The sequence below is a fragment of the Salvelinus alpinus genome, chromosome 15, assembly GCF_045679555.1.
Source record: "Salvelinus alpinus chromosome 15, SLU_Salpinus.1, whole genome shotgun sequence".
Taxonomy (NCBI): domain Eukaryota; kingdom Metazoa; phylum Chordata; class Actinopteri; order Salmoniformes; family Salmonidae; genus Salvelinus; species Salvelinus alpinus.
Genome location: NC_092100.1, coordinates 9,477,260 through 9,488,842, shown reverse-complemented (window position 1 = coordinate 9,488,842; position 11,583 = coordinate 9,477,260).

Genomic DNA, 11,583 nt, shown 5'->3' with positions numbered 1-11,583 from the left:
TGATTTAAAATCAGAGGGGGTTTGGAGACATTGCATATCAGGGCCAGGGTTAGGTTGCACGTTACCTGCTGATATCAACAACAGAAGAATAACTAAGCACCTCTGTTTAATAACCTTGCACGGCTTCTCTTTTTTAAGAGACCTACTGCAAGCGAATTCTACAAGTGAGTTTCCAGACAATACAAAACAGTCATTTAAAACCATTAGACTTTGGTAGTGACACAAATTCGTACTGTTCACATCATGCCACAAATGCATCGGCACTTGGACGAGTGGACCGAGTGAAAAAGAGCGAGTTCCTGCAGACAAAATGTCTAATGGACGCGAGAGTACATTGTCAGATGTACTCACCCTGCGACAATGTTCGTTTTCTCCAGAGTTCAGTAAAGTCAGTGCGCAAAGCAATACCACGTAAATTGTCATTTTCTCTGACCAAAAAACAAGAGGCCAACGAAGGTAAGTGGAGAGAGGGACAGCGTGTATATGAGTCAATGTGAGTGTTTGCGCGTGTGAGTAGATTGGGTGTTGAGGGCGATAGAGAGAACGGGTTGAGCTGCCACTGACAGCCAGGCGAAGAGCAAAAAGGAGCAGCTTGGACAAGACACTCCGCGGACGAAGGAGAAACTCAGGCCAGCCAGAGATAGGGTTACTTTGGTAAACTTCAAGTAATGAAGTTCCGAGTTGAGGAGGACCCGTGATCTTTACACCAGCAAAAATAAAATAGTTTGCACTACGCAACAACGAAGTTACGCAACCATAAATAAATAGATTATTAGTAGGTTAAAATGTACTAGTCACAAACAAACGACTTGACATGCTGCCATCTTGGATTTTGTTAAACTGAAAAATCAACACATCAATCAACAATCAAGACTCAGTGACTTTCAACTTGGCACCGTCATAGGATGCCACCTTTCCAACAAGTCAGTTCGTCAAAATTCTGCCCTGCTAGTGCTGCCCCGGTTAACTGTAAGTGCTGTTATTGTGAAGTGGAAACGTAGAAAGAAAGAAAGCAAATTACGGACTACTCTTTAAATCTGTGTATTCCTCCAAAGCTTAGCTGTCCTGAGTCTGCACAACTCTGCCAGGACCTAGGATCAAGAGAGACACTTAAGTGTTTTAGTACTATATCTCTTGACACAATGATGAAAATAATCATGGCCTCTAAACCTTCAAGCTGCATACTGGATCCTATTCCAACTAAACTACTGAAAGAGCTGCTTCATGTGCTTGGCCCTCCTATGTTGAACATAATAAACGGCTCTCTATCCACCGGATGTGTACCAAACTCACTAAAAGTGGCAGTAATAAAGCCTCTCTTGAAAAAGCCAAACCTTGACCCAGAAAATATAAAAAACTATCGGCCTATATCGAATCTTCCATTCCTCTCAAAAAATTTAGAAAAAGCTGTTGCGCAGCAACTCACTGCCTTCCTGAAGACAAACAATGTATACGAAATGCTTCAGTCTGGTTTTAGACCCCATCATAGCACTGAGACTGCACTTGTGAAGGTGGTAAATTACCTTTTAATGGCGTCAGACCGAGGCTCTGCATCTGTCCTCGTGCTACTAGACCTTAGTGCTGCCTTTGATACCATCGATCACCACATTCTTTTGGAGAGACTGGAAACCCAAATTGGTCTACACGGACAAGTTCTGGCCTGGTTTAGATCTTATCTGTCGGAAAGATATCAGTTTGTCTCTGTGAATGGTTTGTCCTCTGACAAATCAACTGTACATTTCGGTGTTCCTCAAGGTTCCGTTTTAGGACCACTATTGTTTTCACTATATATTTTACCTCTTGGGGATGTCATTCGAAAACATAATGTTAACTTTCACTGCTATGCGGATGACACACAGCTGTACATTTCAATGAAACATGGTGAAGCCCCAAAATTGCCCTCGCTAGAAGCCTGTGTTTCAGACATAAGGAAGTGGATGGCTGAACACTTTCTACTTTTAAACTCGGACAAAACAGAGATGCTTGTTCTAGGTCCCAAGAAACAAAGAGATATTCTGTTAAATCTGACAATTAATCTTGATGGTTGTAAAGTCGTCTCAAATAAAACTGTGAAGGACCTCGGCGTTACTCTGGACCCTGATCTCTCTTTTGACGAACATATCAAGACTGTTTCAAGGACAGCTTTTTTCCATCTACGTAACATTGCAAAAATCAGAAATTTTCTGTCCAAAAATGACGCAGAAAAATTTATCCATGCTTTTGTTACTTCTAGGTTAGACTACTGCAATGCTCTACTTTCCGGCTACCCGGATAAAGCACTAAATAAACTTCAGTTAGTGCTAAATACGGCTGCTAGAATCCTGACTAGAACCAAGAAATTTGATCATATTACTCCAGTGCTAGCTTCCCTACACTGGCTTCCTGTTAAGGCAAGGGCTGATTTCAAAGATTTACTGTTAACCTATAAAGCGTTACATGGGCTTGCTCCTACCTATCTTTCCGAGTTGGTCCTGCCGTACATACCTACACGTACGCTACGGTCACAAGACGCAGGCCTCCTAATTGTCCCTAGAATTTCTAAGCAAACAGCTGGAGGCAGGGCTTTCTCCTATAGATCTCCATTTTTATGGAATGGTCTGCCTACCCATGTGAGAGACGCAGACTCGGTCTCAACCTTTAAGTCTTTACTGAAGACTTATCTCTTCAGTGGGTCATATGATTGAGTGTAGTCTGGCCCAGGAGTGTGAAGGTGAACGGAAAGGCTCTGGAGCAACGAACCGCCCTTGCTGTCTCTGCCTGGCCGGTTCCCCTCTCTCCACTGGGATTCTCTGCCTCTAACCCTATTACAGGGGCTGAGTCACTGGCTTACTGGTGCTCTTTCATGCCGTCCCTAGGAGGGGTGCGTCACTTGAGTGGGTTGAGTTACTGACGTGATCTTCCTGTCTGGGTTGGCGCCCCCCCTTGGTTTGTGCTGTGGTGGAGATCTTTGTGGGCTATACTCGGCCTTGTCTCAGGATGGTAAGTTGGTGGTTGAAGATATCCCTCTAGTGGTGTGGGGGCTGTGCTTTGGCAAAGTGGGTGGGGTTATATCCTTCCTGTTTGGCCCTGTCCGGGGGTATCATCAGATGGGGCCACAGTGTCTCCTGACCCCTCCTGTCTCAGCCTCCAGTATCTATGGTCCCGTGTGGCTCAGTTGGTAGAGCATGGCGCTTGCAACGCCAGGGTTGTGGGTTCATTCCCCACGGGGGGACCTGGATGAATATGTATGAACTTTCCAATTTGTAAGTCGCTCTGGATAAGAGCGTCTGCTAAATGACTTAAATGTAAATGTAAATGTCTATGCTGCAGTAGTTTATGTGTCGGGGGGCTAGGGTCAGTTGGTTATATCTGGAGTACTTCTCCTGTCTTATCCGGTGTCCTGTGTGAATTTAAGTATGCTCTCTCTAATTCTCTCCTTCTCTCTCTCTTTCTCTCTCTCGGAGGACCTGAGCCCTAGGACCATGCGTCAGGACTACCGGGCATGATGACACCTTGCTGTCCCCAGTCCACCTGGCCTTGCTGCTGTTCCAGTTTCAACTGTTCTGCCTGCGGCTATGGAACCCTGACCTGTCCACCGGACGTGCTACCTGTCCCAGACCTTCTGTTTTCAACTCTCTAGAGACCGCAGGAGCGGTAGAGATACTCTTAATGATCGGCTATGAAAAGCCAACTGACATTTACTACTGATTATTATTTGTGAACATTTATGAACATTTGAACATCTTGGCCATGTTCTGTTATAATCTCCACCCGGCACAGCCAGAAGAGGACTGGCCACCCCTCATAGCCTGGTTCCTCTCTAGGTTTCTTCCTAGGTTTTGGCCTTTCTATGGAGTTTTTCCGTGCTTCTACACCTGCATTGCTTGCTGTTTGGGGTTTTAGGCTGGGTTTCTGTACAGCACTTCGAGATATTAGCTGATGTACGAAGGGCTATATAAAATAAACTTGATTTGATTTGATATCAACTGGGTGAAATACCACACAGTGTGCCATCATAGCAACAAGATTTGTAACCTGTTGCCACAGAAAAGGGCAACCAGTGAAGAACAAACACCATTGTAAATACAACCCATATTTATGTTTATTTATTTCCCCTATTGTACTTTAACAATTTCACATCCAGTGGCCGTTCTAGGTTGTATGGCTCCCTGGTCCCACCCCCCCATTCTGCACTAACTGTAGTCAGTGGAGGTTCTAGGTTGTATGGCTCCCTGGTCCCACCCCCCCATTCTGCACTAACTGTAGTCAGTGGAGGTTCTAGGTTGTATGGCTCCCTGGTCCCACCCCCCCATTCTGCACTAACTGTAGTCAGTGGAGGTTCTAGGTTGTATGGCTCCCTGGTCCCACCCCCCCATTCTGCACTAACTGTAGTCAGTGGAGGTTCTAGGTTGTATGGCTCCCTGGTCCCACCCCCCCATTCTGCACTAACTGTAGTCAGTGGAGGTTCTAGGTTGTATGGCTCCCTGGTCCCACCCCCCCATTCTGCACTAACTGTCATTTTTATACAGACATTTGGAACAACACAAATAAATAATAATGTAATTTAAAACGATATAAATATAAAAATATATACAAAAATAAGATTCATAAATATCAAAACGAAGTAACAAAGACAAATAGAAACAAATTGTAGTATATAAATATAATATAATAGAATTATTACACTATTACCCTATTGCTAACAAAAAACACAAATAAAACTAAATTGTACAAATTCTATATCACACTAGTAGAATAACACACTTATAAAGAAGAGAACCTGATTATTACACGATTGCACTATTGAAACAAGAAACACACAAACTGTCACGACCGTCGTAAGAAACGGACCAAAGCGCAGCGTGGTTTGAATATATTCTTCTATATTTAATGAAGAACACTTAAACAAAAAACAACAAAACGAATAAGACGAATGTGACCGCTATATAAACACTGTGCTAACATGCAACATAACATAGACAATCACCCACAACCCACAACAACAGGCTACCTAAATATGGTTCCCAATCAGAGACAACGACTAACATCTGCCTGATTGAGAACCATATCAGGCCAAACACAGAAACAGACAAACTAGACATACAACATAGAATGCCCACTCAGATCACACCATGACCAAACAAAACATATAAACATACAAAACAAACTATGGTCAGGGCGTGACACAAACTAAATTGCACAACTGCCATCTAAACACTGACCATTCTTGCCTTCCTTGATGCAAAGTCATCAATTACATCATCATAAGAAATCTGCCCAGCAATTGCATGGTTAATACTGATGACAGCAAGGCCACTAAGGTGTTCCTGTGACATGGTGGACCTCAGGTAGGATTTGATGAGCTTCAGCTTTGAAAAGCTCCTCTCTGCTTCAGCTACAGGTCACTGGAAGAGTAAGACAAATTCTGAGAGCAGTCCACAAATTTGGATACATTTCTGAGTGTCACGATCGTCGTAATGTGAAAGAGAGGAGGACCAAGGCGCAGCGTGAAGTGAATACATTCTTCTATTTATTTAAGAAGAAAACCTAACCAAACTAATACAAACAACAAAACGAACGTGACGCTATATATAATAGTGCAGAGACAAGCAACTAACACATATACTAAATGCATGCTCTTCAACCGATCGCTGCCTGCACCTGCCCGCCTGTCCAACATCACTACTCTGGACGGCTCTGACCTAGAATATGTGGACAACTACAAATACCTAGGTGTCTGGTTAGACTGTAAACTCTCCTTCCAGACTCACATCAAACATCTCCAATCCAAAGTTAAATCTAGAATTGGCTTCCTATTCCGCAACAAAGCATCCTTCACTCATGCTGCCAAACATACCCTTGTAAAACTGACCATCCTACCAATCCTCGACTTCGGTGATGTCATTTACAAAATAGCCTCCAAAACCCTACTCAATAAATTGGATGCAGTCTATCACAGTGCCATCCGTTTTGTCACCAAAGCCCCATATACTACCCACCACTGCGACCTGTACACTCTCGTTGGCTGGCCCTCGCTTCATACTCGTCGCCAAACCCACTGGTTCCAGGTCATCTACAAGACCCTGCTAGGTAAAGTCCCCCCTTATCTCAGCTCGCTGGTCACCATAGCAACACCTACCTGTAGCACGCGCTCCAGCAGGTTTATCTCTCTGGTCACCCCCAAAACCAATTCTTCCTTTGGCCGCCTCTCCTTCCAGTTCTCTGCTGCCAATGACTGGAACGAACTACAAAAATCTCTGAAACTGGAAACACTTATCTCCCTCACTAGCTTTAAGCACCAGCTGTCAGAGCAGCTCATAGATTACTGCACCTGTACATAGCCCATCTATAATGTAGCCCAAACAACTACCTCTTTACCTACTGTATTTATTTATTTATTTTGCTCCTTTGCACCCCATTATTTCTGTCTCTACTTTGCGCTTTCTTCCACTGCAAACCAACCATTCCAGTGTTTTTAGTTTTATTTTACTTGCTGTGTTGTATTTACTTCGCCACCATGGCCTTTTTATATTTTTATTTATTTATACATATATTTGTTTGCCTTCACCTCCCTTATCTCACCTCACTTGCTCACATTGTATATAGACTTATTTTTTTTCACTGTATCATTGACTATATGTTTGTTTTACTCCATGTGTAACTATGTGTTGTTGTATGTGTCGAACTGCTTTGCTTTATCTTGGCCAGGTCGCAATTGTAAATGAGAACGTGTTCTCAATTTGCCTACCTGGTTAAATAAAGGTTAAATAAATAAAATAAATAAATATACATAGACAAACCAGACATACAACATAGAATGCCCACTCAGATCACACCCTGACCAAACAAAACATAAAACATACAAAGCAAACTATGGTCAGGGCGTGACACTGAGAGCTCCCTTTCGTGTATAAATAGCAGCAGCTCAAGCAGGGTCATGGTCTTCGATGGCAAGTCAGACAAGTTCTTCAGTTCCTGTGCAAGATCTCTGCCATCCAAGTCTGAGTGTTCGTTATAGTGCAGTGTCATACTAAGGGCCTCACAGTGTTCTGTCAGCTCCTCATTGGAGAGACGTTGGAAGGTTGACAACACTCAAACTTCTCTCCCACAATTTACAATGTTGAAAATCTTTCCTTCGTATATAGCCTCGTTATTGTTATTCTCATTGTGTTACTTTTTATTATTACTTTTTATTTAAGTCTACTTGGTAAATATTTTCTTAACTCTTCTTGAGCTGCACTGTTGGTTAAGGGCTTGTAAGTAAGCATTTCACGGTAAAGTCTACACTTGTTGTATTCGGCGCATGTGACAAATAAAGTTTGATTTGATTTTATCTGATCAAATGATTCGTATGAAAAGTGCCACTTTGTGGACCTCAGCCTTTTTTGTTGTAGAACGACCTCTACATTCATACCCTCGCAAATATCCTTGGCTGACGTTTGTGCAGTCATAAAGCCTGTTGCCCTGTAGTTGCTGAGACCTCTCTCTGTCTTTCTGAGACTGACTGCAACATCCACATGTATGCTGGGAGAATGCTTGCTCACATGTTGGGATCTGGCTCCAGATGTCATACTCCACCGCTGTACAGATGCTGAAGAGATATGATCCCACCTCCTCTGACAAGGACTGGGCCTCAATCTTTATTCGCATGGTCTTTGGTTTGATCCCTCACCTCAATCAGTGCCTCTCTCAGTGAGAGAGGCACTGATTCCCTCACCTCAGTGGCTCGACACTCTTAACTTGACTCTCCCACCTTGTCTCAGTCCACATCTTCAAAGTGATGTCCACATGTTTTTTCAGGATGGCCCATCGCTGTGTGGAGGCTGAGAACAAGGTGTACAGTTTGTGTAAGATGCCAAAGTAGCCTGTGGCATCGACAGAACATTTAGCAGCATCAGCCACAACCAGGTTGAACGTGTGAGCCCCACATGGCACAAATAGAGATCTTGGATTCATTTCCAGGAGTCTGGCTTGGACACCTTTGTTTTCGCCTCTCATGTTGGCCCCATTATCATAAGACTGTCCTCTGCAGTCCTCAAAATGAATTTTTAGCTCCTCTAATCTTTTGAGAATCAGAGATGCTAAATGTTGGCTCGTGGACTCCTCTGCCTCCAAAAACCCCATAAAATGTTCCTTTATGTGGGGCTCCTCCTTCAGTGACACAATTCTAATCACAACTGTCAGCTGTTCAGTGTGGCTGACATCTGAGGTGCAATCTAGAATGATAGAGGATAATTTTGCCAGCTTGATGTCACTCATCATTATTGAAATTACCTTGCTGCTCAACAAATCAATGAGTTTATTCTGTATTTGCTGGCCAAGGTAGCTAGCTGGTGGTGTGACTCGAGGTCCCTTTTTAGACACGGTTAAGGTGCTCTTTCATGACTGGATCAAATTGTGCCATCAGTTCAACCTCTTTGAGGACATTTCCATTTGATGGAGTAGTGTTCCTGTGTGTTCCCTTAGTGCCAGATTTTTAATGGCCAGACACTGCACAATAGCAGTCAGATGTGTCAACACCTCTCTTTATCTTATCCTCAGCCTCCATAAGTGCCATCTCATGCTGATCAATTGTTTCCACTTTTTTGATCCGCATTGCCAGTTCTTTCCATGTTTTCATGCAGTTTTGGTGTTCTGGACTGCTGTCGTGTGAAGTCAGCAAAGAACTTGCATGTTTCCAGTCTGTCAGTCCTGAGTTTGTTAAATTAATTTTCTTCTTAGAAAAGAGTTTGCAGAAGAGGCTGTTGATTCTTTCAGAATACACCAACCAACTTCTAGGGATTTTTTAACCACTCACCAAGGTGGTTAAAATACTGGTGGTGGCAACTTCTTACATCACTCTCATTCCTTGGAAAAACAAAGTTAGGTGGTACCTCACTTGGTCCTCTGCAAAGTAGTTGTGTCCGAATTTTGTCAGTGAGAACTGAAGGCCTGTCAGCAGGGTCTGTAGACATCCTCAGCAGCAGGATTTGGTGGGGATGCTGCTACAGGCATTTCTAATGGAGAGCACATGAGCATTAGTTTACACACGTTATTCACAGCATTTAACGTGGTGGAACATCCCACATACATACCCAGTAATAATAAAATCATCATTGTTACCTACAATATGGAAACTTAAAATTTTGCAAAAGGGAAATTATTTATTTTGTTTATGTTATACAGGGATGCACACACACACACACACACACACACACACACACACACACACACACACACACACACACACACACACACACACACACACACACACACACACACACACACACACACACACACACACACACACACACACACACACACACACACACACACACACACACACACACACACACACACACGCGTGCGAATCCTGCTGGGGAGAAGTGGAAGCAAATGGGTCTTCATCCTCAGGCTCAGACAACATTTGTGAAGACACCTGTGTGTCTGAGGAGGTGGATGGCTCCTCATCCTGAGGCTCTGAGATCATTTCTGAAGAGGCCTGTGTGGCTGAGGAGGTGGATGGCTCCTCATCCTGAGGCTCTGAGATCATTTCTGAAGAGGTCTGTGTGGCTGAGGAGGTAGATGGCTCCTCATCCTGAGACTCCAAGATAATTTCTGAGAGGCCTGTGTGTCTGAGGAGGTGGATGGTTCCTCATCCTGAGGCTCTGAGATAATTTCTGAGAGGCCTGTGTGGCTGAGGAGGTAGATGGCTCCTCATCCTGAGACTCCGAGATAATTTATGAAGAGGCCTGTGTGGCTGAGGAGGTAGATGGCTCCTCATCCCGAGGCTCTGAGATCATTTTGAAGAGGTCTGTGTGACTGAGGAGGTAGATGGCTCCTCATCCTGGCCAGTGTGTCTGAGGAGGTAGATGGCTCCTCATCCTGGCCAGTGTGTCTGAGGAGGTGGATGGCTCCTCATCCTGGCCTGTGTGGCGGAGGAGGTGGATGGCTCCTCATCCTGGCCAGTGTGTCTGAGGAGGTAGATGGCTCCTCATCCTGGCCAGTGTGTCTGAGGAGGTAGATGGCTCCTCATCCTGGCCAGTGTGACTGAGGAGGTAGATGGCTCCTCATCCTGGCCAGTGTGTCTGAGGAGGTAGATGGCTCCTCATCCTGGCCAGTGTGTCTGAGGAGGTGGATGGCTCCTCATCCTGGCCAGTGTGTCTGAGGAGGTAGATGGCTCCTCATCCTGAGGCTCCGAGATAATTTATGAAGAGGCCTGTGTGGCTGAGGAGGTGGATGGCTCCTCATCCTGGCCAATGCCAGAGGGTGCTCCAAAATATTTCAGAAGTGTCCCTGAATTTTAAATACAGTATATGAGTCTGACATCCTAAATACATTTGTTCCACAATTAAATATACATGTCATTATGCACAATCTATCAAACTTTCAGAATAGAAACCAAATGAACCATTCAATCTCCTTAATTCTAGGCATAAGACACCCCAAAAGACTCAATATATCACAAAAGATACATAATATCAGCATAATATATACGTCTTTTAAGTTAGCCTATAGCATTGGAAATTCCCCTGAGCTCAGGACCTAGTCAATACAATCACAGAAAACCTTTATGATGTCACCTCAATGAAAGTTAACCAAAATCAATAATGTGCTAGTTAGGTTGTAATCGTTTTGTTACAGTCTACACACATTATCATGATGAAACTGTGTGAAATTATATCCAATGTTATGTAAGTTAGTTGTTGAATATTGTCGCCCTATGTGTAATAGCATAGCAAGCAACATAGGCTAACAAACATAAGTTTTATACTAGCCTATTTCATACATGCATAATATTTTACTCATAAAGAGATGACATAGCTGCATATCTTTATCTTTTGCGCGTTTCTCCTCTTCTTCTTTCCTCTTTGTCCTAAACTGGGCACCTGATGGCTTTGACCTTTTCTTATCCATTTGTGTTGATTTGGCACTCGAGCATAAATACATAACCCATCCCCCAACACTGTCAACCAAGAGTCAAGACTACATTACCCATCCCCCAACACTGTCAACCAAGAGTCAAGACTACATTACCCATCCCCCAACACTGTCAACCAAGAGTCAAGACTACATTACCCATCCCCCAACACTGTCAACCAAGAGTCAAGACTACATTACCCATCCCCCAACACTGTCAACCAAGAGTCAAGACTACATTACCCATCCCCCAACACTGTCAACCAAGAGTCAAGACTACATTACCCATCCCCCAACACTGTCAACCAAGAGTCAAGACTACATTACCCATCCCCCAACACTGTCAACCAAGAGTCAAGACTACATTACCCATCCCCCAACACTGTCAACCAAGAGTCAAGACTACATTACCCATCCCCCAACACTGTCAACCAAGAGTCAAGACTACATTACCCATCCCCCAACACTGTCAACCAAGAGTCAAGACTACATTACCCATCCCCCAACACTGTCAACCAAGAGTCAAGACTACATTACCCATCCCCCAACACTGTCAACCAAGAGTCAAGACTACATTACCCATCCCCCAACACTGTCAACCAAGAGTCAAGACTACATTACCCATCCCCCAACACTGTCAACCAAGAGTCAAGACTACATTACCCATCCCCCAACACTGTCAACCAAGAGTCAAGACTACATTAC